The sequence below is a fragment of the Salmo trutta genome, chromosome 7 (genome assembly GCF_901001165.1).
Source record: "Salmo trutta chromosome 7, fSalTru1.1, whole genome shotgun sequence".
NCBI lineage: Eukaryota > Metazoa > Chordata > Actinopteri > Salmoniformes > Salmonidae > Salmo > Salmo trutta.
The window spans coordinates 28,993,768-29,021,362 of NC_042963.1; the positions used below are offsets into that span (position 1 = coordinate 28,993,768).

General features: G+C 43.0%; 1 long non-coding RNA gene across 1 annotated transcript; it reads right to left on the minus strand.

The window, feature by feature from the left end:
• Positions 1-23,949: 23,949 nt before the first annotated feature.
• On the minus strand, positions 23,950-26,654 carry LOC115197206 (uncharacterized). Its single transcript, XR_003878982.1, has 2 exons — positions 24,585-26,654; positions 23,950-24,350 (listed from the first exon to the last, which is right to left on the minus strand). It is a non-coding gene; the product is annotated as an uncharacterized LOC115197206 (long non-coding RNA).
• Between the last annotated feature and the right edge of the window lie 941 nt (positions 26,655-27,595).

A 27,595-nucleotide genomic window follows, 5' to 3' on the forward strand; every position in this document is an offset into this window, starting at 1 on the left:
CTGATCATTTCGTTGTCAGTGGGCAAATGTACAAAATCAGCAGGGGATCAAATACTTTATCCCCCACTGTAGGAAGGCTGACCCTCCCCTCATTGAAGGCTGACCTCTTCTACATGACTGCCACCATGTAGTCCAGGTAAATGCGAATCTTCTGGCCATTGTGGTTGATGGGAGCCGCTCGTGGTGCCTTACAGAGGACATCCTCCTTCTCCTGAAAGTAGAGGAATTTGACTATGATGGGTCTGAGCGGCTCCCCATTCTTCGGTTCAGACTGTAAGCTTCTGTGCACACGGTCAAGGGTTGGGGCTTAATCAAGGCCTAGGATTTCCTGTAGCAGTTTATCTATGAACTGGGTAGCCCGCAATCTGCCTACGGTCTCAAGTCCCTCTCTCCCAACAAAAATGTGTGTTGACCTCTGTGGCGAGAGTGCCTATTTATGCGGATACTCAGTGGATAGTGTCTTAGCCAGCACAGTCTGTCCAGACTTAATGATAGTCTCACCATTACCTTGGCTAGGTCGGGGGGCCAGAGTCCGTGTCAGTGTCCGGTGAGCCCAAGGCTTTAGTAGAGGCCTGCTCTGTTGTGACTCGGGGCCGTTGTTGTTTAGACATTTTATAATGAAAATTTGTGAATTGCGTTTGGTTCTGAATTAAATGTTATAACATTTACGTGTTAGGGGAGGTGTTGAAGTATTAATAGTAAATTGTTTGCCCAGGACAGGAGCACCGAGAAAACACGTCTTCACATGTTGCTGCATACCTGCTCCTCAGAACCGTTATTTTAAATGCATGAGAACCGGTTAATAACGTTATTTTATGCTCCGGGCATTTTTTACCAGTCCCACAAAAATCCTAATAAAGTGCCTTTAACATTTGCTCTGGTCAAACGTTAAACCAACTAGGAAGTACAAAGACATTCAAAGTTCCTTCATAGAAGCCGCTCCTCCGTAGGTATAATTCTGTAGGCCTAATTCAGATAATGCATGCCATAACAAGATACTCAGTACTTCAAGGCAAGCTTCCTCCATCCTCTCTCACCCTCACCTCACCCGCAACATTTCAGTTGCGCCCTACACAGTGACTGGCAGCACAGTGTTTGTGTTGTCTTTCATTATGATTAAACCATGCTGTTGTGGCAAAAATAAAATTCTCTCTCAACGACTTTCTTAAGTACATTTAAGTAAAGTTTAATTGAACAGCAAGGGCAGGTTTCCACGTTAAAATGCCTACATGTACAATAACAAACTTTTGTGTAATATATCTCCGCTCTCACTGTGACAATTAACCAGTTAAATGTAACTTAAATGTAATCAAAAATGTAATCTACGTAATTATTTATCATGAGAGGGTCATAAATAATAACTAGTAATGCTGCATTCTCAAAGAAAGGTTAACATCTCCCCTTTCTGGTAAAAATAGTTTTAAATTGCTGAGGTGTAGTCATTTTTGAGGAGTAAAGCTCAAGTAAACAATACAAATATGATAAAAATATGAAAATATGAAATATTTTATATGATGTATTTCCTATTCAACAAAAATGTATGAATAAGGCTTGAAATTACTTATATGCTTTCTAAATATAGCAGAATCAAATTATAAAACCATTAACTATAAGATTTCACCTTCCTTATAACAATAAAATACATATTTGTATGTTTAGTGTTAGAGAAAATTTGCATATGTAACCGATGTGAAATGGCTAGTTAGTTAGCGGTGGTGCGCGCTAATAGCGTTTCAATCAGTGACGTCACTCGCTCTGAGACTTGAAGTAGGGTTTCCCCTTGCGTTGCAAGGGCCGTGGCTTTTGTGGCGCGATGGGTAACGATGCTTCGTGGGGTGTCAGTTGTTGATGTGTGCAAGGGTCCCTGGTTCGAGCCTGGGTTGGGGCGAAGAGAGGGACGGAACCTACACTGTTACATTGATGCTGTTGACCCGGATCATTGGTTGCTGCGGAAAAGGAGGAGGTCAAAGGGGGGGTGAGTGTAACCGATGTGAAATGGCTAGTTAATTGGTGGTGCGTTTCAATCAGTGACGTCACTCGCTCTGAGACTTGAAGTAGGGTTTCACCTTGCGTTGCAAGGGCCGCGGCTTTTGTGGCGCGATGGGTAACGATGCTTCGTGGGTGTCAGTTGTTGATGTGTGCAAGGGTCCCTGGTTCGAGCCCGGGTTGGGGCGAAGAGAGGGACGGAACCTACACTGTTACACATACAGTATTTTCTAAAGGTCTCTCTTGATTAAAACGTCTGCCTCCTTCTATGTGACCTTCTCACATATATTTAGCTTGGCTTCCTGAAAATGTTAGGAATTCGCCTTTCTTCTCATATTAATATTGTCCGTCTATGACAAAACAAATTGTTTTTGTTTAAAATGTATGAACTATTTTAGATGAATTGCTATAAATCGATCCTTGAATGTGCTACCATGATGAAACCACTCTCTCCTGTTGCACTGCGATGTAACAGTTCAGCCAGGAGTTGATGGACAGTCGGAAGAGCAAATTAAATGGTAGGAGGGACATTCCAGGTTCAAGTGGTTTCAGATTTCACATCCTATGTCACACAGGCTAAGAAATACTATAGTGTTCATGGGAACTAGGGCTATCGCTCAATGCAAGCCATTTCGATCTACGGTATGCACAGATCAATTTATAAGCGAAAATGTCAGTCAGAACCAGTACCAGAACCACGCAGGTCGAGGACCTTACATCTAAGAGGTCTTAAGTGCTCACTTAGAGGTAGATTGGGGAATATGGGGGCGTAGTAGCCAGTTCCCGATTCAAAGCTTGTGACTTCCATCAGAGCTTGGACCAAAACTTTTGCCAACAAACAAAACTAAACATAACCCTAACCTTGTCATTGTTTTCGCCTAATCTTCATACATGTTAACATAAATAGCTGAAGAAGGCTCTATGTCAAATCGTATGAAGCTGTATGCACTTTTCTGCACTGAACCCACAAGCTGTCTCTATTGCCATTAGGCAAAAGCAATCAATTGGTTCTCTGACTAGTTTATTTATCTTGATAAAGTTTAAATTTGACTAGGACAGAGAGAAGTCTTAAAAGCAATATGTCCTTCTAATGATAATTACATGACAATTAAACAATTTAGCTGAAATCTAACATGGTCAAAAGCTTTAGAGAAGAATGCAGTTGTAAAAATTATTTGCATGTTCTTAAATTTGTAAAACAAAGCATTGCAATCAACTATCCAAGTAATTAAAGTCTCTGGCTAAAATCTCTCTGGGGTAATCAATTAGTCAAGATAGGAACAAAATAATTCATCTAAACTTTAGACCATACCTATGTAACAGTATAGCTTCCATCCCTCTCCTCACCCCTACCTGGACTTGAACCAGGGACTCTCTGCACACATCGACAACAGCCACCCTCAAAGCATCGTTACCCAGCGCTCCACTAAAGCCATAGCCCTTGCAGAGCAAGGGGAACAACTACTTCAAAGTCTCAGAGCGAGTGACGTCACCGATTGAAACGCTATTAGTGCGCACCCCGCTAACTAGCTAGCCATTTCACATCGTTTACACCTAGATAACTGGCATGCATCCAGGTAGATAAAGATTCTAGACAGATATGTCTTGTTTGCCTTACAAATATAATGTTTGTAAAGAATCTTATAATGAATAAAAATATAAAGGCAACATGTAAAGTGTTGGTCACATGTTTCATGAACTGAAATAAAAGATCAAGGAAATTCCCATACGCACAAAAAGCTTATTTCTCTCCAATTCTGTGCACAAATTAATTTACACCCTTCTTAGTGAGCATTTCTCCTTTACCAAGATAATCCATCCACCTGACAGGTGTGGCATATCAAGAAGCTGATTAAACAGCATGATCATTACACAGGTGCTGGGGACAATAAAAGGCCACTCTAAAATGTGCAGTTGTGTCACACAACACAATGCCACAGATGTGTCAAGTTTTGAGGGAGCATGCTGACTGAACGAATGTCCACCAGAGCTGTTGACAGAGAATTTAATTTTAATTTCTCTACCATAAGCTGCCTACGACGTTGTTTTAGAGAATTTGGCAGTATGTCCAACCGGCCTCACAACTGCAGACCACAGGTAACCACGCCAGCTCAGAACCTCCACATCCAGTTTCTTCACCTGTGGGATCCTCTGAGACTACCCACCCGGATATCTGATGAAACTGAGGAGTATTTCTGTCTGTCGTAAAAACCTTTTTGTTAGGAAAAACTCATTCTGATTGGCTGGGCCTGGCTCCGCAGTGAGTGGGCCTGGCTCCCAAGTGGGTGGGCCTATGCCCTCCCATGCCAACCCATGGCTGCACCCCTGCCCAGTCATGTGAAATCTATAGATTAGGGCCGAATGAATTTATTTCAATTGACTGATTTCCTTATATAAACTGTAACTCTGTTAAATTGGTGCAATTGTTGTATGTTGTGTTTAGATTTTTGTGCAGTATATAAACATTTTTAAAAAACATAATATGTTCTACTTTATATAAATAGAACGGGCTGCTTGCATGGCATTGTGTGATGAGAGAAAAGTGAGAGACAAACACACTCTGAACTGGCGCGCTTGTGTGAGAAGAACAATTACAAAACCGAATCTGAATTTTTTTAATTTATTTTTTAGCTTTTTTCAGCCAGCCTTTTTAGCCTGCAGCAGGCAATTTAGCCCTTGGCCGATGTGAGCTCCTACAGGCTCGCAACAATAACAATAAACAAAACTTTGATAATATGTGTGTGTCTCACCATTGAGCTATATTCTCCCTCAGCGCCACAACAGTAAAGCACATCGGTAAAAACATTGGCTCTACTGTCAGATTAGTTGAGAAAAATATGAGTATATTTTGATTACATACGTGTCTCTGCAATCAGTAATGCAAAATAATAATTGACTCTGACTGGGACTGTCACTCTACAAGTGGATCTGTGGCTGTGTCAGTGTGGGGGGCAGAGAAATTACAGTATCAAATCTGCTGTATTTAATCTTTGTATCCACAAGCTGCTCTATCCATTGGTGAATTAATTTAATGTTGTGAGTGAAGAGAGTGTGATTGAGTGAGAGAGAAAGAGAGAGAGAGAGAAATAAAGACACACGCTTACCTTTGAATAAACTCCAGTATGCAAGCAGCCTCTTCTTGGTATCTACAGGTTGAAAATATAGTTAGCACGCGAACAATGCTGCCAGGCCAGACATAAATGTAGGCTGTGTCCCCTCACATATGACTTGGCCTTCCACACTGACCATCCAGGGTGCACTGGTCAGTGTTTCACCTGAAACCAAAGATCAATAACAGTCAAACATTTACAATAAACATCTAAGTGATTGTCACAGTGAGTGAGTGAGTGAGTGAGTGAGTGAGTGAGTGAGTGAGTGAGTGAGTGAGTGCGAGAGGGAAAGAATACAGACAGTATCAAGTACAATGAGTCATTGACTCCCAGGTAGGGTGTCCGCAGCTGTGGCAGGCCTCTGCAGGACATGAACATATCAATACCACAGAATCCGGTCACATAATTATTCAAATTAACATTATTTAAGATCATTTTATTCATGGTCTACAACCACAACAAAAAAACCATATCCTCTGTAAATGCAAAACATTTACATTTTGCAGACGCTCTTATCCAGAGCAACTTACAGTAGTGAATGCATACATTTCCTTTCCTGCATTTTTTTTTTTGTACTGGCCCCCCTTGGGAATCAAACCCACAAATCTGGCGTTGCACACACCATGCTAGCGTTGAAAACACCATGCTCTACCAACTAAGCCACAGGGAAGACACAGGGAAAGCCTTGTTTAGTTTACCTTCTTAGGTACTCTGGATAAAAGCATCTGCTAAATGACTAAAATGTAAATGTACAACTTAAAGATTTGTCTATTGAGGGCAGTGTTGTGCTGTAGCAACACAAGCACACGAATAAACACGACGGGAAGTGTGCTGGCTGAATGAATTAAACTTTGTCACAAAGTAAATCTGAAACTGCATTGTTCATAACCTCATCCCCAGGCTATTGAGCACAGCACATATAAGCCTGGGATATCAACGATTCAAAATTGGCTTTAATAGGAATGACCATAGAATTCTGTGGGAGGGACGGAAGGGACCTGAGTAAAGTATTTGTCATCATTACATTTTAGAGAATCACACAACTGAGAGGTGTGGCTCCAAATCGAAGCAAGACACGTATGGGGGAAGTTTATGGTTGCTGTGGGAGAGAATGTGCTGGTATATTAACCGATTAAGCCAATGCCTCTGCACCGGGAGTTCCTCCTTCGATTATTCTGTATTGGCTAACAAAGGCCAAGTTTGACATGTTGGTCCACCAGACATTTGGGCTGAATGTGTCTGGGAACGGGATTACACTGTTCACAACCTATGCATTGATACACTGTATCGCAAAACTGTAATTGATATGGTAATTTTGAATATTATCAACATTTTAATGGTATTGTACCCTACCATACCGTATCTTTGGTGCGCCAAAAATCTTTTGACCACTAGTGCGTGAGGCGTGCCTTGTAAGAGGCTATATTTGTTGCGCCTGTCCCATGAGTGAGAATGCTGTACCAATTTAACTCCTATGTGGTTATAGTGCTGCTTTAAATGTAAAATGTATAGGGGACAGATTGGAGTGGAAGCAAGTCTTAAACCTTAAATGGTTGAGCAGTTTGCCATGCCCTTTAGGTCTGCTGTGCCCTGTAGTTGCTGCCAGTTTGGAAGCCTCTAGAAGTGCAAGTTGTATAAACACTTTACCAACCTGCATGAACCAATCCAAACCACTCCCCTAAATGAATTTCATTCATTCTTTCCAATTATGGTAGCATTAACTTGTAACTTTTTTACAGTATAATACAGTACATTTTATTATTGTACTATGACATTACACAGTACTTGCTTTGATAACGTATTTATATGACAGTAGGTGTACTGTAATACGAAATACAGAATTTTACTTTTAAAATTGTTTTATTTATTTAACCTTTATTTAACTAGGCAAGTCAGTTAAGAACAAATTCTTATTTACAATGACGGCCTACCAAAAGACAAAAGGCCTCCTGCGGGGACGGGGGCCTGGGATTAAAAATAAAAAATAAATGCAATATAACTATAGGACAAAACACACATCACAACAAGAGAGACAACACAACACTACATAAAGAGAGACTTAAGACAACAACATAGCAAGGCAGCAACACATGACAACACAGCATGGAAGCAACACAACATAACAACAACATGGTAGCAACACAACATGGTACAAACGTTATTGGGCACAGATAACAGCACAAAGGGCAAGAAGGTAGAGACAACAATACATCACACAAAGCAGCCTCAACTGTCAGTAAGTGTCCATGATTGAGTCTTTGAATGAAGAGATTGAGATAAAACTGTCCAGTTTGAGTGTTTGTTGCAGCTCGTTCCAGTCGCTGGCTGCAACAAACTGAAAAGAGGAGCGACCCAGGGATATGTGTGTGCTTTGGGGACCTTTAACAGAATGTGACTGGCAGAACGGGTGTTGTATGTGGAGGATGAGGGCTGCAGTAGATATCTCAGATGGGGGGAGTGAGGCCTAAGAGGGTTTTATAAATAAGCATCAACCAGTGGGTCTTGCGACGGGCATACAGAGATGACCAGTTTACAGAGGAGTATAGAGTGCAGTGAATTGTCCTATAAGGAGCATTGGTGGCAAATCTGATGGCCGAATGGTGAAGAACATCTAGCTGCTCGAGAGCACCCTTACCTGCCGATCTATAAATTATGTCTCCGTAATCTAGCATGGGTAGGATGGTCATCTGAATCAGGGTTAGTTTGGCAGCTGGGGTGAAAGTGGAGCGATTACGATAGAGGAAACCAAGTCTAGATTTAACTTTAGCCTGCAGCTTTGATATGTGCTGAGAGAAGGACAGTGTACCATCTATCCATACTCCCAAGTACTTGTATGAGGTGACTACCTCAAGCTCTAAACCCTCAGAGGTAGTAATAACACCTGTGGGAAGAGGGGCATTCTTCTTACCAAACCACATTACCTTTGTTTTGGAAGTGTTCAGAACATTTACATTTACATTTACGTCATTTAGCAGACGCTCTTATCCAGAGCAACTTACAAATTGGTGCATTCACCTTATAATATCCACTTTACAATAGTACATCTATATATTTTTTGGGGGGGGAGGGTGGGGGGGAGGGTTAGAAGGATTACTTAGTCCTATCCCAGGTAATCCTTAAAGAGGTGGGGTTTCAGGTGTCTCCAGAAGGTGGTGATTGACTCCGCTGTCCTGGCGTCGTGAGGGAGCTTGTTCCACCATTGGGGTGCCAGAGGAGCGAACAGTTTTGACTGGGCTGAGCGGAAACTGTGCTTCCACAGAGGTAGGGAGGCGAGCAGGCCAGAGGTGGATGAACGCAGTGCCCTTCTTTGGGTGTAGGGACTGATCAGAGCCTGAAGGTACGGAGGTGCCGTTCCCCTCACAGCTCCGTAGGCAAGCACCATGGTCTTGTAGCGGATGCGAGCTTCAACTGGAAGCCAGTGGAGAGAGCGGAGGAACGGGGTGACGTGAGAGAACTTGGGAAGGTTGAACACCAGACTCTGCGGCGTTCTGGATGAGTTGTAGGGGTTTAATGGCACAGGCAGGGAGCCCCGCCAACAGCGAGTTGCAGTAATCCAGACGGTAGATGACAAGTGCCTGGATTAGGACCTGCGCCGCTTCCTGTGTGAGGCAGGGTCGTACTCTGCGAATGTTGTAGAGCATGAACCTACAGGATCGGGTCACCGCCTTGATGTTAGTGGAGAACGACAGGGTGATGTCCAGGGTCACGCCAAGGCTCTTAACACTCTGGGAGGAGGACAGAATGGAGTTGTCAACCGTGATGGCGAGATCATGGAACGGGCAGTCCTTCCCCGGGAGGAAGAGCAGGTCCGTCTTGCCGAGGTTCAGATTGAGGTGGTGATCTGTCATCCACACTGATATGTCTGCCAGACAGAGATGCGATTCGCCACCTGGTTATCAGAAGGTGGAAAGGAGAAGATTAATTGTGTGTCGTCTGCGTAGCAATGATAGGAGAGACCATGTGAGGATATGACAGAGCCAAGTGACTTGGTGTATAGCGAGAATAGGAGAGGGCCTAGAACTGAGCCTTAGGGGACACCAGTGGTGAGAGCACGTGGAGCGGAGACGGATTCTCGCCACGCCACCTGGTAGGAGCGACCTGTCAGGTAGGACGCAATCCAAGAGTGAGCCACGCCGGAGATGCCCAACTCGGAGAGGGTGGAGAGGAGGATCTGATGGTTCACAGTATCAAAGGCAGCAGATAGGTCTAGAAGGATGAGAGCAGAGGAGAGAGAGTTAGCTTTAGCAGTGCGGAGAGCCTCCGTGACATAGAGAAGAGCAGTCTCAGTTGAATGACCAGTCTTGAAACCTGACAGATTTGGATCAAGAAGGTCATTCTGAGAGAGATAGCAAGAGAGCTGGCAAAGGACGGCACGCTCAAGAGTTTTGGAGAGAAAAGAAAGAAGGGATACTGGTCTGTAGTTGTTGACATCGGAGGAATCGAGTGTAGGTTTTTTGAGAAGGGGTGCAACTCTCGCTCTCTTGAAGACGGAAGGGACGTAGCCAGCGGTCAAGGATGAGTTGATGAGCGAGGTGAGGTAGGGGAGAAGGTCTCCGGAAATGGTCTGGAGAAGAGAGGAGGGGATAGGGTCAAGCGAGCAGGTTGTTGGGCGGCTGGCCGTCACAAGTCGCAAGATTTCATCTGGAGAGAGAGGGGAGAAAGAGGTCAAAGCATAGGGTAGGGAAATGTGAGCAGGACCAGCGGTGTCGTTTGACTTAACAAACGAGGATCGGATGTCGTCGACCTTCTTTTCAAAATGGTTGACAAAGTCATCCGCAGAGAGGGAGGAGGGGGGGGGGGGGGGAGGATTCAGGAGGGAGGAGAAGGTGGCAAAGAGCTTCCTAGGGTTAGATGCAGATGCTTGGAATTTAGAGTGGTAGAAAGTGGCTTTAGCAGCCGAAACAGCGGAAGAAAATGTGGAGAGGAGGGAGTGAAAATATGCCAGGTCCGCAGGGAGGCTAGTTTTCCTCCATTTCCGCTCGGCTGCCCGGAGCCCTGTTCTGTGAGCTCGCAATGAGTCGTCAAGCCACGGAGCAGGAGGGGAGGACCGAGCCAGCCGGGAGGATAGGGGACATAGAGAGTCAAAGGATGCAGAAAGGGAGGAGAGGAGGGTTGAGGAGGCAGAATCAGGAGATTGGTTGGAGAAGGTTTGAGCAGAGGGAAGAGATGATAGGATGGAAGAGGAGAGAGTAGCAGGAGAGACGGCGCAATACCATCTGAGTAGGGGCAGAGTGAGTAGTGTTGGAGGAGAGCGAGAGGGAAAAGGATACAAGGTAGTGGTCGGAGACTTGGAGGGGAGTTGCAGTGAGATTAGTAGAAGAACAGCATCTAGTAAAGATGAGGTCAAGCGTATTGCCTGCCTTGTGAGTAGGGGGGGGACGGTGAGAGGGTGAGGTCAAAAGAGGAGAGGAGTGGAAGGAAGGAGGCAGAGAGAAATTAGTCAAAGGTAGACCTAGGGAGGTTAACCTGTTGGGGATAGGGGGCAGTATTTGCATAAAAAACGTACCCGATTTAATCTGGTTACTACTCCTGCCCAGTAACTAGAATATGCATATAATTGTTTGATTTGAATAGAAAACACCCTAAAGTTTCTAAAACTGCTTGAATGGTGTCTGTGAGTATAACAGAACTAATTTGGCAGGCCAAAACCTGAGAAGATTCCAAACAGGAAGCGCTCTCTCTGACTATATCTTGGCCTTCTTGATCATCTCTAACCAAAACAGGGGATCTCTGGCATAACGTGACATTTTCTAACGCTCCCATAGGCTCTCAGAAGGCGCCAGAACGATGAATGGTGGCTTTGCAGGCCCTGGCTGAAAAACATTAGCGCATTTGGATAATGGTCGATCTGAGGACAATGAGACTGGAGGCGCGTGCACGAGGCGACACCATGTTTACTTTCTCTCTCTTTGAACGAAAACAACGACTCCCGGTCGGAATATTATCGCTTTTTTACGAGAAAAATAGCATAAAAATTGATTTTAAATAGCCTTTGACATGCTTCGAAGTACGGTAATGGAATATTTTGAAATTTTTTGTCACGAAACGCGTCGGGCGCGTCACCCTTCTTTACCCTTCGGATAGTGTCTTGAACGCACGAACAAAACGCCGCTATTTGGCTATAACTATGGATTATTTGGAACCAAACCAACATTTGTTATTGAAGTAGAAGTCCTGGGAGTGCATTCTGACGAAGAACAGCAAAGGTAATCAAACTTTTCTAATAGTAAATCGGAGTTTGGTGAGTACCACACTTGGTGGGTGTCAAAATAGCTAGCCTGTGATGGCCGGGCTATCTACTCAGAATATTGCAAAATACATAGCGAGTGCATAAAGAAGTTCTGTATCTATAATTCTTAAAATAATTGTTATGTTTTTTGTGAACGGTTTATCGTGAGTAATTTAGTAAATTCACCGGAAGTGTTCGGTGGGAATGCTAGTCACATGCTAATGTAAAAAGCTGTTTTTTGATATAAATATGAACTTGATTGAACAAAACATGCATGTATTGTATAACATAATGTCCTAGGATTGTCATCTGATGAAGATCATCAAAGGTTGGGACTGCATTTAGCTGTGGTTTGGGTTTACGTGACATTATATGCTAGCTTGAAAAATGGGTGTCTGATTATTTCTGGCTGGGTACTCTGCTGACATAATCTAATGTTTAGCTTTCGTTGTAAAGCCTTTTTGAAATCGGACAGTGTGGTTAGATTAACGAGAGTCTTGTCTTTAAAATGGTGTAAAATAGTCATATGTTTGAGAAATTGAAGTAATAGCATTTCTAAGGTATTTGAATATCGCGCCACGGGATTACACTGGCTGTTGGCCCAGAGATGTTAAAGTCACCCAGAATTGTGAGGGGTGAGCCATCCTCAGGAAAGGAACTTATCAAGGCGTCAAGCTCATTGATGAACTCTCCAAGGGAACCTGGAGGGCGATAAATGATAAGGATGTTAAGCTTGAATGGGCTAGTGACTGTGACAGCATGGAATTCAAAGTAGTAGATAGACAGATGGGTCATGGGAGAAAGAGAGAATGTCCGATTGGGAGAGATCAGGATTCCAGTGCCACCACCCCGCTGACCAGATGCTCTCGGGGTATGCGAGAGTGGCTAAGGGTAGAGAAAGCTTGTTGGACACTAAGAACGCTTTGTTGTAGAGCATTTAACACAAAATCCGGGGAGGTGCCGGCTGAGTATAAGACTGTATCATCTGCATATAAATGGATGAGAGAACATAGCCTGAGCTATGTTGTTGATGTAAATTGAGAAGTGGGGCCTAGGATTGAGCCTTGGGGTACTCCCTTGGTGACAGGCAGTGGCTGAGACAGCAGATTTTCTAACATTATATACTGCACTCTTTGAGAGATGTAGTTAGCAAACCAGGCCAAAGACACAGACACCGATACTCCTTAGCCAGCCCACAAGAATGTAATGGTCTACCGTATGAAAAGCTTTGGCCAAGTCAATAAAAATAGCAGCACAATATTGCTTAGAATCAAGGGCAATGGTGACATCATTGAGGACCTTTAAGGTTGCAGTGACACATCCATAACCTGAGCGGAAACTAGATTGCATACTCAAGAGAATACTATAGAAATCAAGAAAGCCAGTCAGTTGATTATTGACAAGTTTTTCCAACACTTTTGATAAACAGGACAAAATAGAAATAGGCCTATAACAGTTAGGATCAGCTTGATCTCCCCCTTTAAATAAAGGATGAACTGTGGCTGCCTTCCAAGCAATGGGAACCTCCCCAGAAAGGAGAGACATTAAAAAGGCTGGAGATAGCCTTGGCGATGATAGGGGCAGTAACATTAAAGAAGAAAGGGACTAAACCATCTGACCCAGATGTTTTTTGGGGATCAAGTTTAAGGAGCTCCTTTAGCACCCTGGACTCAGGGACTGCCTGCAGGGAGAAACTTTGTAGCGGGGCAGGGGGAAAAGAGGGAGAAGCATCGGGGATAGTCACATTAGAAGGGGTGGGAGATGAGGAAATATTGGACGGGCAAGGAGGCATGGCTGAGTCAAATATGAATCCTGACTTAATGAAGTGGTGATTAAAGAGCTCAGCCATGTGCTTCTTGTCAGTAACAAGCACATCATCAACATTAAGGGACATGGGCAGCTGTGAGGAGGAGGGTTTATTCTCCAGGTCTTTAACCGTTTTCCAGAACTTCTTGGGGTTAGACCCACAGAGAGAACTGCTCCTTAAAGTTTCTCATTTGCAAAACGATAGCCAATCACCCTTAGTATGCGTGTGCCGAGCCTTTCACCAAATGCAATTCTTGAGGTGGAGTAACTCTGCAAGATCACGGTCAAACCATGGGCTGAACCTGTTTTTATGGGGCGTGTTTGTTAACAATACCACTGAAAATATCAAAAAAGAAGGTCCAAGCGTCTTCGACAGAGGAGCTGATTCTATACCATTTCACAGAGGCCAGAGGCTTGCCCATTAAAGTTTTTTAACAAGTGTCTATGACAAATCAGGACAGGTCGTTTCACTGAGCAGCCATTATGAACACAGGCTGTAAAACAGTGATCACTAAGGTCACTACACTAAACACCAGACTGATACCTATCAGGATCATTTGTGAGGATAACTTTGAGGAGAGTAGCTTTTTCTGGGTGTTTGGAGTCATACCTTGTGGGATTGGTAATAATCTGAGAAAGATTAAGGGAGTCCCATTGCTTTAGGACTTGGTCAGGTGGTTTAAACATGTCCCAGTTTAGGTCACCTAGCAGGACAAATTCAGACTTAGTGTATGGGGCCAGGAGAGAGCTTAGGGCAGGTAGGGTACAGGCCGGTGCTGATGGAGGATGATAGCACCCAGCAACAGTCAACAAAGAGCTATTTGAAAGTTTAATGCTTAAAACCAGCAAATCAAATTGGTGGAGACTTGGTGGAGACAACCGAGCACTGAAGGTGATCCTTGGTAAAGATTGCCACTCTCCCACCTTTGGAAGATCTGTCTTGCCGAAAAAGTTTATAAGGTTACAGTGAGGGAATAAAGTATTTGATCCCCTGCTGATTTTGTACGTTTGCCCACTGACAAAGAAATGATCAGTCTATAATTTTAATGGTAGGTTTATTTGAACAGTGAGAGACAGAATAACAACAAAAAAATCCAGAAAAACGCATGTGATGAATGTTATAAATTGATTTGCAGTTGTAAATGAGAACTTGTTCTCAATTGGCCTACGTTGTTAAATAAAGGTGAAATAAAAAATAAAATAGAACAAAAACTATTGCAAGTAATCCCTTTTGATTCATGACTTTTATGTCGATGCATTATGTAGTTTTGATGCTGTTTTGTATTGCATTGTTTCCGTTTTCCAGGTTGTTGTTTAAGATCCGGTAAAGTTAGTTGTTTGATGTCGGCATTTAATGTTAGCCCTGTTGTACCTTGCAGCCTTAGTGGGTTTAATATTAATTTTCATTTGGTAAAGCTATCGAGAAGTTCATGCTTTTGATTTATGAGCAATTCTCCTTTCATGTATTTGATTTATCAAGAGAAATTTGTTGTTGTGATACACTTTTTCTTTGATGTTTAACTTGCATTTAGACAATTAGTTTGTCTGTATAGAAATTTGGTTAACCCTTTTGCAATATTATTTATGCATGTTTGTTTATTAACATAATGTTCATAAATTCATTGTTTGAATACTGCCGCGAACATATAATTGCCAGCCATTTTTCACTCCCTTTAGGAACAATGGCTGAACTAAATTCGGCAAAATAAATGATTGGTTCCTCTGAAACTCCTGACTCCTGTGTGAATTGTGTGGCTCTATTTGAACAGCAAACTTCTCCTTCACTAAACATTCAAACTTTCAAAACCTAAATCCTGTTTGAAAAAAGCACACAATTAACAGTGCCTGTCTGCAAAGATGGCAATTAAATCTAAAAAGGAGGAAAATGCAGCCAACGCGAATTAGCATTTTCCATGGCCATCTGGCATCAGCGCAGGCGATGGGGAACAAAGGCGAGTTGGATTGAGAGAGGAGGCGAGTGTGCCATCGCATTGACCTGCAAATGAGGCTTTGTCACCAAATTAAAGCTCCCTGACCCCTGTACCCCCCCTCCCCAAAGCTAGATTTTTTTTTTGCTAGCATGACGAATGGACACATTAATTAATGTCTATATGTTTTTGTGTGTATTTTTGCAGTAAGCCTATTCTGACAGCAACCAAAACAGTGCAGTTTGGCTGAATATTGCGCTTGGCCATAGCCATGCACCAAAAAGGCCAAAATAATCTAATATTGACTAGCCTACTATCCCCATTCTATTATTCTAGTGAGCCTACTTTGAAAGATGGTAGCATAGTAGTAGTGGCCTATATCAATGGCGAGTTTGGATAGGTTTTCGGGTTATCTGTATTGGATAGGTTTTTCGGTCATCAACTTTGGTCCCAGGTAGATTTCTACATGAACAGACATATCTCAAAATGTTGCAATGGATGTTTAAACCCCTCTGCCCCTCTGCACAGACGTGGTCGTGAGCAGGCTCACTTAGGACTCAGTGATGCGCATTAGGACAAATGTGGATCATCTTCAACTGCTAGAGCTTGAGTTGACAGACACCGTGTATGTGTCCATAATCACTGTTTTTGCGAGTGTACTGTTGGCTTGCACGGTTGACTGTGTGTTTGTGCGTGCGAATGAAAGAGAGAAAGAGAGCGAGGGGGGAGAGAGGTGGGAGGGAGAGAGAGAGAGAGATGGGCGTCGTGTGTTTCACCCATAGATGCCAGCTTCTCTCTTTTTTGGGTCTACCTCCACTCAATATTCATGCGTATGTGTAACAATGACCACAGCTCAATTCACACAGCCACGTGGAACGCTGTCTGACGGGGAACTCGTGGCAGCCTTTCAGATATCTTCTTTCTGTCTTTTCCTTTCTTTGCATACCGAATCTGGCTTCGGTTGGGGGCCCTAATCACCCTCCCACCTCAATCGCTAGTTCACTTTGCTCTCGCCACGCATCAAGGGGATCAGAATTTCAAACTGAAAAGCAAAGCAGTTCTTTTACAATGTTTCACAACTTGGTGGAGGAATCCCAAATCTCCTGTATTTGTCCTTGTACTTCAAGCTAACACGTTTGCAAACAACATCATAGCCTATATCTTACACGTTAATTGTGACTATACTTGTGAAGTAGAATAATTCTTGAATGGGCGTAAATCATCTAAAACGAGTGCCCTTTATAAGGAGGACAACAATACGGTGGAGGTAGGCCTATATGAATTTGTGGAGAAGTACTGTGTATGTGCACGCATTGGCCTTCACATCAGTCAAAGTTGTCAGTGCATTACAATGCACTCCATTTACAGCCTTAAATTGGTGAAAATGGGACCTATGGATTCGATCATCCGCATTCCTCAATGGGCCTTATGGCAGGCTCTACAAATGCTATAGATTGCAATAGATTTTATTTTGCAAACAAATAATATCAGTAAGGTTAATGTAAACCTACATATTCAAAAAAGGAATTGTGCTTCTATTTGTATGTTATGATATACTGAAGGGGGGCCAGGGAACAAAGTAATAGGGGTCAGTTGTTATAGCTTAATAACTGAAATTAGAAACCACTTAGAAAGTTGTGCTAATGCTTGGTTAGTGTCTCTAAATGCTTAACAAGTTTTGTTTAAATGCATTTGTTTTTGTTTAATTTACAAAAAATGGGTTTGAGGCCCTAAAGTATCTCTTTTTTTATGATTGACCTGTGGAACATTCTCTATGTATCTAAATATATATATATATTTGTATCAGTAAGATGGGGTATTTTTTTGTTGGTATAGTTGATGACATTATTATTGGATTTTCTCACAAGATTCAGGTTAGTATAGGGGGTTAGTTGTACCTTACAATATTTAGACATTCACATAATAATACAACATTTCACTTCACAGGTTTTTATTAAAAAAAAAATATTTAACCAGTTTTGATGGTAGGCTGCCTAATTTGTCACTGTGTTGATTTTGTTTCATGAATCTCTGTGCCTTCAATCATTATGCTCAAAGAGCTACAGTGCTTTCAAAAAGTATTCATATTCCTTGACTTATTCCACGTTTTGTTGTTACAGCCTGAATAATATTGTTAAATACCCGATAATGACTAAGCGAAAACACGTTTTTATAATTCTTTGCAAATTTATTGAAAATGAAATTCAGAAATATCAAATTTACAGAAGTATTCACACCCCTGAGTCAATACTTTGTAGATGCACCTGTGGCGGCGACAAAAGCTTTGAGTCTTCTTGCGTATTTCTGTATCAGCTTTGCACATCTGGATTTGGGGATTTTCTCCCATTCTTCCTTGCAGATTTTCTCAAGCTTTGTTAAGTTAGATTGGGAGCGGTGGTGAACAACAATCTTCATGTCCTTCCACAGATTTTTAAGTGTAAGGTTGTTTGCACTATTCATTATTCACGCTATCCTTACCAGTCTCCCAGTCCCTGCCGCTGAAAAGCATCTTCATAGCATGATGATGCCACCACCATGCTTCACGGTAGGGATGGTGTTAGATGGGTGATGAGCTGTGCCTGGTTTTCAAACATAGCGCTTTGTATTCAGACATAACGTTTTGCATTCAGGCCAAAGAGTAACATTTTGTCTCATCAGACCACATCATATTTTGCCTTTTAATCATTGTGCCTGTTAATCATTGTGGGTGTGTGTTATTTATTCGAGGTACTCCTCGCTGCTTTTGTGTTTTGTATAAGTGTTTGTTTGGTCTTCGTCCCCGTGCCTTTACATGGCACACTGTAATTTGGGTCAATAAAAACCCCTATTACCCATTCCTGCGCCTGTCTCCCGATCCCTTTATACCAACGTGACACTCAATAAATTGCAAGTAAACAGACCTTAAAAACAAAAGGTTTTCCTTACTGTATATTTGAACAATGGAATCTACTAGCAGTCATTTTAAGGCCTTGGTGGTTTGGCTTTAGCTATCCACCTCAGTCCCAGTAGTGCAGTGGGCAGGCTTTAGCTATCCACCCCAGTCCCAGTAGTGCAGTGGGCAGGCTTTAGCTATCCACCTCAGTCCCAGTAGTGCAGTGGGCAGGCTTTAGCTATCCACCTCAGTCCCAGTAGTGCAGTGGGCAGGCTTTAGCTATCCACCTCAGTCCCAGTAGTGCAGTGGGCAGGCTTTAGCTATCCACCTCAGTCCCAGTAGTGCAGTGGGCAGGCTTTAGCTATCCACCTCAGTCCCAGTACTGCAGTGGGCAGGCTTTAGCTATCCACCTCAGTCCCAGTAGTGCAGTGGGCAGGCTTTAGCTATCCACCTCAGTCCCAGTAGTGCAGTGGGCAGGCTTTAGCTATCCACCTCAGTCCCAGTAGTGCAGTGGGCAGGTGCGCACCGAATAATAAAGAACCTGTGTGAGACAATAATAAGATCGTTCTACAACGGCTGTTATATCACTGTATGTCATTGGTCTGATATTGGTGTGATGGTGTTAAGATAAGACAATACTTTATTAATCCCCCAGAAAGGAAATTTGATTTCACCAGCCAAAACATACATCAACAAAAAATACACAATAAAAACACAACAAGGGCACACAGACACTAAAAGCATAGCATCATTGAATGAAATGAAAACTCAGAGTTCATGTTAAAAGTCTCGTAGGATAAGGTAAAAAAAGACCTGCAGAAATGTTCTGTTTTGGACGTAGGTGAAATGAATCTCTCTGCTATCGCAATGCGATGCTCCAAGCAGATACTGGGGGGGGGGGGGGGGGGGGGGGGCTAGTGTTGGCCTCTATGCTCTGGAGCCCTATACTATGAAAATAGTTTGAGGAGTTAGCGAGGTAACTTTGGTCTGAGTTCAACTTGGGATAAGCGGTACGGCAACAAATCCTTCCGGGGCAGGCTAACTCAATTTTTCCTGAATGAAGTGCCTGAGCTGAGAGTTGAGGACCAATGAAATCAGATTCCCTCCCTCTCACAAAGATTGTGTCATCATCCACTTCATTTGAGGAAGACGACTGATTAAATATTTAATTCATCAAATGTGTTTTGTGTGTTAAAAAATAGTAATGTTAAAATACCTATCATGTTACACGTTTAGTAAAGACAAATGCATTTGAAACTTCACGCACAATAAAACGTTTGTATGACTTCATACCATTATTTTATCTATAGGAGTAGGAAAAGAGGTGCTTGTGCATTGATAACCATACCAAAGCACACTAAAGTAATAAAATAAAGATGGCACTACTAAAATCATATTTTACACAATAGCCTTCTGAATTTGCCAGATACAATTTCTTTCATTTTGATTATTTTGGCACAAATGAAAATGTGGCACTGAGTTGCCTATGGATTGATGTTTCAGAATTGTCTCAATGAAGAGTTCGGAGTTCGGCTAGCCACGTATGACATGCAAACACAGTTACAAGCCTGTCAGAGTTAGCGGCAGGCTGACAAGCAATATCTACCGTCGTAGTATGGATGAAGCCTGAGCTGGAATGCGAAGCTAACTGAAGCTGACTAGCTTTAGAAAACCCAGAGTAGATCTGGCTTGCTACGTGGTATACGCCTCCGAGCTTGTCCTGGATGGGCCCTAGATTGACCTGGTGGGTGCTGATGATAGATCCAGCCTTCTGGATGATTTTGGTCAGCCTGTTGGCATCATCCCTAGTCTTTGCTGAGCCTTTTTAAACACCATATGAAGGTGTTCTCTTTCCACTGCAGCTTGTCGTCAATCACCACCCCCAGGTATTTGTACGAGTCCACCCTTTGCACAGTGACCTGATTGATATCCACAGGTGATGCGCTCTCCTTCTTCCTCCTGGAGTCTATCACCAGCTCTTTGATTTTAGACACATTCAGCTCCAGGTGGTTTTGGCTCCACCATGACACAAATGAGTAGTAGGTACAGTGGAGGTAGACGGTGACAGCATGAAGATAAAGTGCAGGATCCAGCACAGTCCTTGAGCAGCCGGGGTCTGACTCCATCTGGTCCCACAGCCTTCCTGGCATTGGTCAGTTTGAACTGTTTCCTCACCTGGTCAACAGTCACAGTAATAGCCGGACTGGTCCTAGACTCTGCTGCTGTAACCTCTCCACAGACCTGTCTTTCTTCTGAGAAATCAAGATTGTGCAAAGCTGTCATTAAGGCAAAGGATGGCTACTTTGAAGAATCTCAAATATAAAATATATTTTGATTTGTTTAACACTTTTTGGTTACTTCATGATTCCATATGTGTTATTCCATAGTTTTGATGTCTTCACTATTATTCTACAATGTAGAAAATAGTAAAAATAAAAAAAAAACCTTGAATGAGTAGGTGTGTCCAAACTTTTGACTGGTACCGTGTATGTGTGGTTGAAGTCAAAGAAGCAACAGTAGATAGTTAATGCCCTAGATCGCTATATGTGTGACATCTTGAGAAGAAGTACACTTTCTTTGAGTTGTAATTGGTTAGAGAGGAGGAGGGATGACAATTGAGAAATTAGATCTAACTCTAACTCAGTGCCAGTCCTGACAGTCCGAGTCCTCCACCTCTTTTCAGCCCAACTTTTCCTTTGTCTCTCCCCTTTTCTCCTCCCCTGAGTGAAACCTGTTTCCCTTCACGTCGTGTCTTGCTGTGATGCGAGCATTCTGTTCAACGGCTACTGTCTCTTTATCTGTCCATCCATCCATCTCTCCAAGCTCTCCACTTCTCTCTCTCTCTTTCTGTTGGCCTGTAGTTTCTTCTCCCTCAATCATTTTGGCCCATAAAACTCAAGGAGGAGCGCTAGCAGGCTGCTTTTTCAGGGCTGGCTACACCGCTATAGGTGCACTGACTCGGACTAATGCTATTCGCGCCTCAGATTTGCTCGGCAGGCCCTATGAAAGAGGCGGCGATGGCGTCCTTTATGAGAGACACAACAAAGGGCCATAATTCATCAGTGGACCAGGGAACAGGGAGTGGCAGGCAGGGAGTTGGATAAAGACTCTAGCCGGAATCCTGTGCAGAGAGTTGGGTTGGGCTGCTAGGCTGTCTCCAGCCTCCACTCTTCACCACGGAAATATTTAGGATTTTTTTTAACTTCCCTTAAAAGGTAGACTCAGCTGACATCATCATACACAGCAGGGGGACTTCCTGTGCACAGATAGCAACTATAATATAATTCCAGTCTGCCAAGAAGACCACTAATGGCTCTTCCCAATGAGGACATGCCTCAAGAGAGGGTGCAGATTGGGCAGAACCTGGTGGGACTTTTCTTGTTCTTCATGTTTGTAAGTGGGAAGTCACCCGGCTGTGAATGATAATGTCATGTTGCCAAGTTTACCTCAGTCACACCAGGCCATGGACAAGTCACTTCTTCCAGTTGAGGACATTACCCTCTACTTCTAGGCCAGCTCCCACTGTGCCTCTAGGGCATACTCCTAACTTAATGTATGTGTGTGAGGGTCCCCTGGGAGAAAGAGTGTGGCTGGCAGCAGTAGATTTATGGCCACTGGTCCCAGGTCAGCCCACAGACTATACATCTTCACCTCTGCCTGGCTGGCCCTTCACGCAGGGCCACGGGCTCAGGGGCCCCTTACAGGGGACACAATGCTCCCAGTGCTGTTGGACCTGTCAGCTCCTCCTAATTTGTGGCCGTGGCTCTGAGGTTGAATTCAGCAGTGCTGGCTGCTTGACCTGCTCCATTCTTCAGCGGGATTAGCAACATCTTTTCCTACCCGCGCGGGGCGACTTCGTGGCTGTGCCCCGTGGACCCACCCCCCAATTACACCGCATAACAAATGTAGAGACTCACGTAGATGGATGGATGGAGAGAAGGTTGGAATGGGAGAAGATGGAAATGGAGAAGGAGAGGCAGGTGATGAGGTGGCTTGGCTGGATTTCAGCTAATTGTTGCTTTGTTGGTTGACGCGTGTGTGTGTGTGTGTGTGTGTGTGTGTGTGTGTGTGTGTGTGTGTGTGTGTGTGTGTGTGTGTGTGTGTGTGTGTGTGTGTGTGTGTGTGTTTGAGAATTTCTTTGACCCTTTGACCAATAGCAAGGTAGTGCTACACAGCACAACGGGCAGTGTTAAAATTCTGGTGTTAATTTTTTTGGAGTCAAAGTGTTGAGATTCCGTTGCTGAATTTTACAGGAGAAACACCATGAGTGTAAATGAACAATAGAGTCTGATGTTCAATCACAGAGTTCAAATTGTTCAGCTCCAAGCAGTGTTAATTGGAACATCCAGGATATTTTGATAAGAACTTGTTGAAATTCTTTAAGGCGCCATTTTTCCACTTTTTCCACCATCGGAATGAGAAAGTGGCAGCGGTGAGGGAACGGTGAGTATTCTCACAATGAAATAGAGGCTATTCATTAGTTCATGATGAAATTGCATTGAAAGTAAAATATTTTGTGATTTTAATTTGACAGCAATTACAGCCTCGAGTCTTCTTGGGTATGACGCTACAAGCTTGGCACACCTGTATTTGGGGAGTTTCTTCCATTATTCTCTGCAGATCCTCTCAAGCTCTGTCAGGTTGGATGGGGAACGTCGCTGCACAGCTATTTTCAGGTCTCTCAAGAGATGTTTGAAAGGGTTTAAGTCCAGGCTCTGGCTGGGTCACTCAAGGACATTCAGACACTTGTCCCGAAGCCACTCCTGCGTTGTCTTGGCTGTGTGCTTAGGGTCATTGTCCTATTGGAAGGTGAACCTTTGCCCCAGTCTGAGGTCCTGAGAGCTCTGGAGCATGTTTTCATATATGATCTCTCTGTACTTTGTTCTGTTCATCTTTCCCTCGATCCTGACTAGTCTCCCAGTCCCTGCCGCTGAAAAACATCCCCACAGCATGATGCTGCCACCTCCATGCTTCACCGTAGGGAAGGTGCCAGGTTTCCTCCAGACGTGACACTTGGTATTCAGACCAAGGTGTTTAATCTTAGTTTCATCAGACCAGAGAATCTTGTTTCTCATGGTCTGAGAGTCCTTTCGGTGCCTTTTAGCAAATTCCAAGCGAGCTGTCATGTGAGTTGGAACAAGTGCCTTTTACTGAGGAGTGGCCTCCGCCTGACCACTTTACCATAAAGGCCTGATTGGTGGAGTGCTGCAGAGATGGTTGTCCTTCTGGAAGGCTCTCCCATCTCCACAGAGGAACTCTAGAGCTCTGTCAGAGTGACCATCGGGTTCTTGGTCACCTCCCTGACCAAGGCCTTTCTCCCCCGATTGCTCAGTTTGACTGGGCAGCCAGCTCTAGGAAGAGTCTTGGTGGTTCCACACTTTTTCAATTTAAGAGTGATGGAGGCCATTGTGTTATTGGGGACCTTCAATGCTGCAGACATTTCTTGGTACCCTTCCCCAGATCGGTGCCTCTACACAATCCTATCTCGGAGCTCTATGGACAATTCCTTCAACCTCATGGCTTTGTTTTTGCTCTGTAATGCACTGTCAACTGTGGGACCTTATATAGACAGGTGTGTGCCTTTCCAAATCATGTCCAATCAATTGAATTTACCACAGGTGGACTCCAATCAAGTTGTAGAAACATCTCAAGAATGATCATTGGAAACAGGATGCACCTGAGCTCAATTTTGAGGTTCATAGCAATACTTGTGTAAATAAGGTGTTTCTGTTTTTTTATTGTTAATACATTTGCAAACATTCTATAAACCTGTTTTTGCTTTGTCATTATGGGGTATTGTGTGTAGATTGATGAGGATGTTTTAATTTTTTTTTTACATTTTAGAAAGTCTGGAAAAAGTCAAGGGGTCTGAATACTTTTCAAATGCACTGTACATCTTACAAAGTGAAGGTGATCAGGGAGGCAGAGACCCTGACTCCCACACCCCTATTACAGCGGCTGCTGAGGTCTGCCAGGGACCAGCAAGAGGGGCAAGCATCCGATGACCATCCAGGTGAATTTGTTCAATCAAATTATTTAATTCTAATTACTGTATTTTTCCACAAAGAACTTCATTTGTAAAATGGTGCAGTACACACATGACATGACACACCACACAGGTGCATAAAACACATTCAATGCAATAAATACATTTATTGTAGTAGTAAGACAATCTTTTGAGGTAGAAGGGGTTGTCATAACTATCCCAAAGAGTCTACAATCCATAAGCGCAGACAATCTCAACATCTTTGCCTGCAACGTCTTCACGTGGGGTCCTTGTAGGGAACTTAAAGCACTTGAACTGTTGGTGATGAGTTAATTTGATGCTGGGCAAAACTAATATCAGCAATTCTTGTTTACAGTGGGACAGGGACATGTCTTCCCTTCTACTCCTTTGAACATCCTATCATCAAAGCCCGCTGGTAGGAAGAAAACACAGAAGATCAGCACAGCTCAGGCCATTGACCACCTCATTGTGTTTCACAAGGTATATGGCAGAAGTCACCTTCTTCGATCTCAGTATGTGAATCGAATTCCAACAAAGAAGTTGAACAAGGCAATAATTTCTATAATGTTTTGTATGCATGTGTGTCAAATTGTAGATGAAATCCTTTATCCTAGCATAATAAATATCTGTTATGACCTTTCTTTACCTCAGCATAAGTGTTGAATATAATTGTTGGTTCTTTTCAGCATGTGTTGAATATAATTTGTTGTTCTTTTGTCTTTTTCTTCTTTCTTGTAGGAGCCTGGATGAGTACCTGGGACGGAGGGAAGACAGCAGCCATACCTACTTGCCTCTGGAACCAGCAAGCAGGCCATCAGTAACTCATCATGGACAAAGAAGCTCATTCCATGCCAGGGGAGCACCTCATTGGCAGCATTCAACACACTTTTCAATGTTACTTTTGTTTTCAGTGTAAGCTATGATGAGTCACTCAGCTGTCTGTAACAACATTTAAAAAAAGATGGAGATCGAAAGGTTTAAAACATCTCAACTGGTTTGACTATTGAAAGACGGTCTTGTTCAGTAATATGAAATGCATGAAAGTGCTCAACAAATGTAGTCTCCATGACTGACCCCACAAATAAATCTAATCTCTCAGATATATGCCAACAATCTTACTGAACACTGGCATCTCATCCACTACATCTGAACAGACAACAATGCCAGTGTGATACTCAATGCCATCACACATAACCCAGGGTGTGACACGTATTTCACCGGACATATCAAGCTGAAAATGCTGTGAGATCAATTCACAATTTTCAATGTCATTCAGCATTTGAGTTTTGTCAGGCCCAGACTCAATGCTTTTGATGCCGAGGAATTCCCAATGATATGCAATAGCCATTTGGTGTTTCTTAGAGAGGGATTTGGTTACATTCTTGAAATGTTTTATGCTCGACTTGAAAAACGGCCTCATTGCCCAAACATGTATCAAAGGACCAATTTTGCATATAGATTCTGAATAGTGGAAGTGATCCTTCGGAATCAGATTATTCAGAGAATACAACTCTGAAAACAATCTATGTTGTTCTGCGATAAGATCCTTATAAAATACAGTCATCCCCTCAGTGATGCTGGGAGAAAATACAATGCTGACAATGTCCAACAGCAGCAACATCAAATGCCAGTGTTTGTCATTGACATTGAGCCCGATGCTATTATCGTAGTGTCATAGGTTTATCTTGTCGGGCGGTTCTTTTTGTCCATATAGCCATAATTGAATGCATAAACTCGTTGAAGAATGTTTTCATTGGTTTCATATGGCTTTTTCTATGTTGTTACAGACAGCTCTATTTTGTAAGTACACGGCACTAGTCAAACCAATGCTGATTTACTTTCTTTTGCTATGTTCTTTTCAAGATCATTTGCCTTATTTTTAGGATGATATTGAAATGCCCTGGTATTACTTGGGAGTTCAATAAAATATCCTAAATTACTCACGTGTGTGGTTAATGTTGCACAGTGACACTCAAGAGTTCCTACCTAATAGGCTACCTAATGAGCAAAGAGCACAATTAAATTATCACAAATTTAGTGTTAATTCCACACCAGCATAGTGTTAATTCTACACCAGTATAGTGTTCATTTTTAACTCCTAGTCTTGACAATCATCACTACAAAAGTGTGAATTCCTGATTTTTAAACTCCCATGAGTGTGGAGGTTAATCACTATAGTAATGTTCATATAACACCAGTAGTGTTGATATACTGTTTCTCTCATAAATAAATATTCAACACCGGTTTAGTGTGACTTCAATCTGTTCTGGTATTAATATTTTACATTTCAAGTGTTGGTCCAGTAACACTGTGATAGTGTTAATAAAGTAACCATTTAAAAAGTGTTAATTTAACACTTTGGTGGTGGTTCCCATATAAACACTGGTAAAGTGTTATATTTAACTCTAAGGGTGTTACATTTCCGATTTCAAATTTGAGGTGTACAGTATGTGTACAAAGTGTGTGCATTCAGTGACTGAAAACCTCTGAAAGGAAGAAACGTGGGAACCAATGTCTAAATGTACTTGACCAAAAATGCTTCTCACAATGAACAACTTTAGCAGCAGCAGCCAGCCTCTAGCCATCAAAATGCCAAAAACAAAGCAAAACTAAACAAATGCAAATAGATAGTAGGCTTTTTTTAGGCATTAGTGAGAACATGCTAATAGCACACATCCAAATGAGAAGTTGAGAGTAGTTGGATAGTGAAATTGGCAGACCATGATTCCCCCCCCCCCACCCCACCCCCACCAACAACCCCTCCCCATCCACAATGCCTCCCATCTCACAACAGATGCTGTGTTCCATGAAGACACTGTCAGCTGCACAAGAATGGGGCGAAATGTGTTGACAATGATCGTGGGGACCAGGGACAAAAACAAAAGGACAACAAAAAAAATACAAATACAAATAGGACAGAAAAAAATGCTCTCAAAGTCAGCATCTGAGAGTGGTGCATTTTGAGAGGGGGGTGGGGTTAACAATGACGGAGACAGAACATGGGAGGGTATATTTGGGGGATGGGGGGGTCGGCAGACCTGGGAGGGAACAGACCTCTCTCCAGGAACAAGAACCTGTAGCCATGGAAACGCTCCCATACAACCCCCATTCCCCTTTTCACACCACCAAACATATACACACACAACACACACACATACAAACTGCATTTTCAACTGCAGCCAGGCGGTGTCCATGCCCAGATGGTCGTATGCGGCATAACTCACATATCTGTCGGAGCACTCTAAAGGAATGCTAAGAAGGGTCTTGAATTCCCTACGGACGTCAGCAAAGGAGAGGGTCACCATCTGCTCCGGGACATCGTGGGCACCCTTCCTGTCCGTCCAAGAAATGTATCCCGGAACCTCGACCCTTCCCTCACTGTTCCCTGGTTCCATTCCTGTAGCCTGAAGGGGAGTCATCAGTCATTGTGCTGTCAGAGGCATAGGCTCAAGGAAGGGTTATTGGAGTTGCGACGCGTCGATGCCCAGTTTTTGCATTGTTTGGGTTCCAGTTTGGTATGGAACGCCGTTTGGGTCTTTACGTGTCAAAAAAGATACACGTCAAATAACACTATTTGACGTACTAAATAAGATTTTAATTTGATATGTGCAATAACACAATTCTATTAGAATGTTGTGTGTGATGAATTTTCACGTG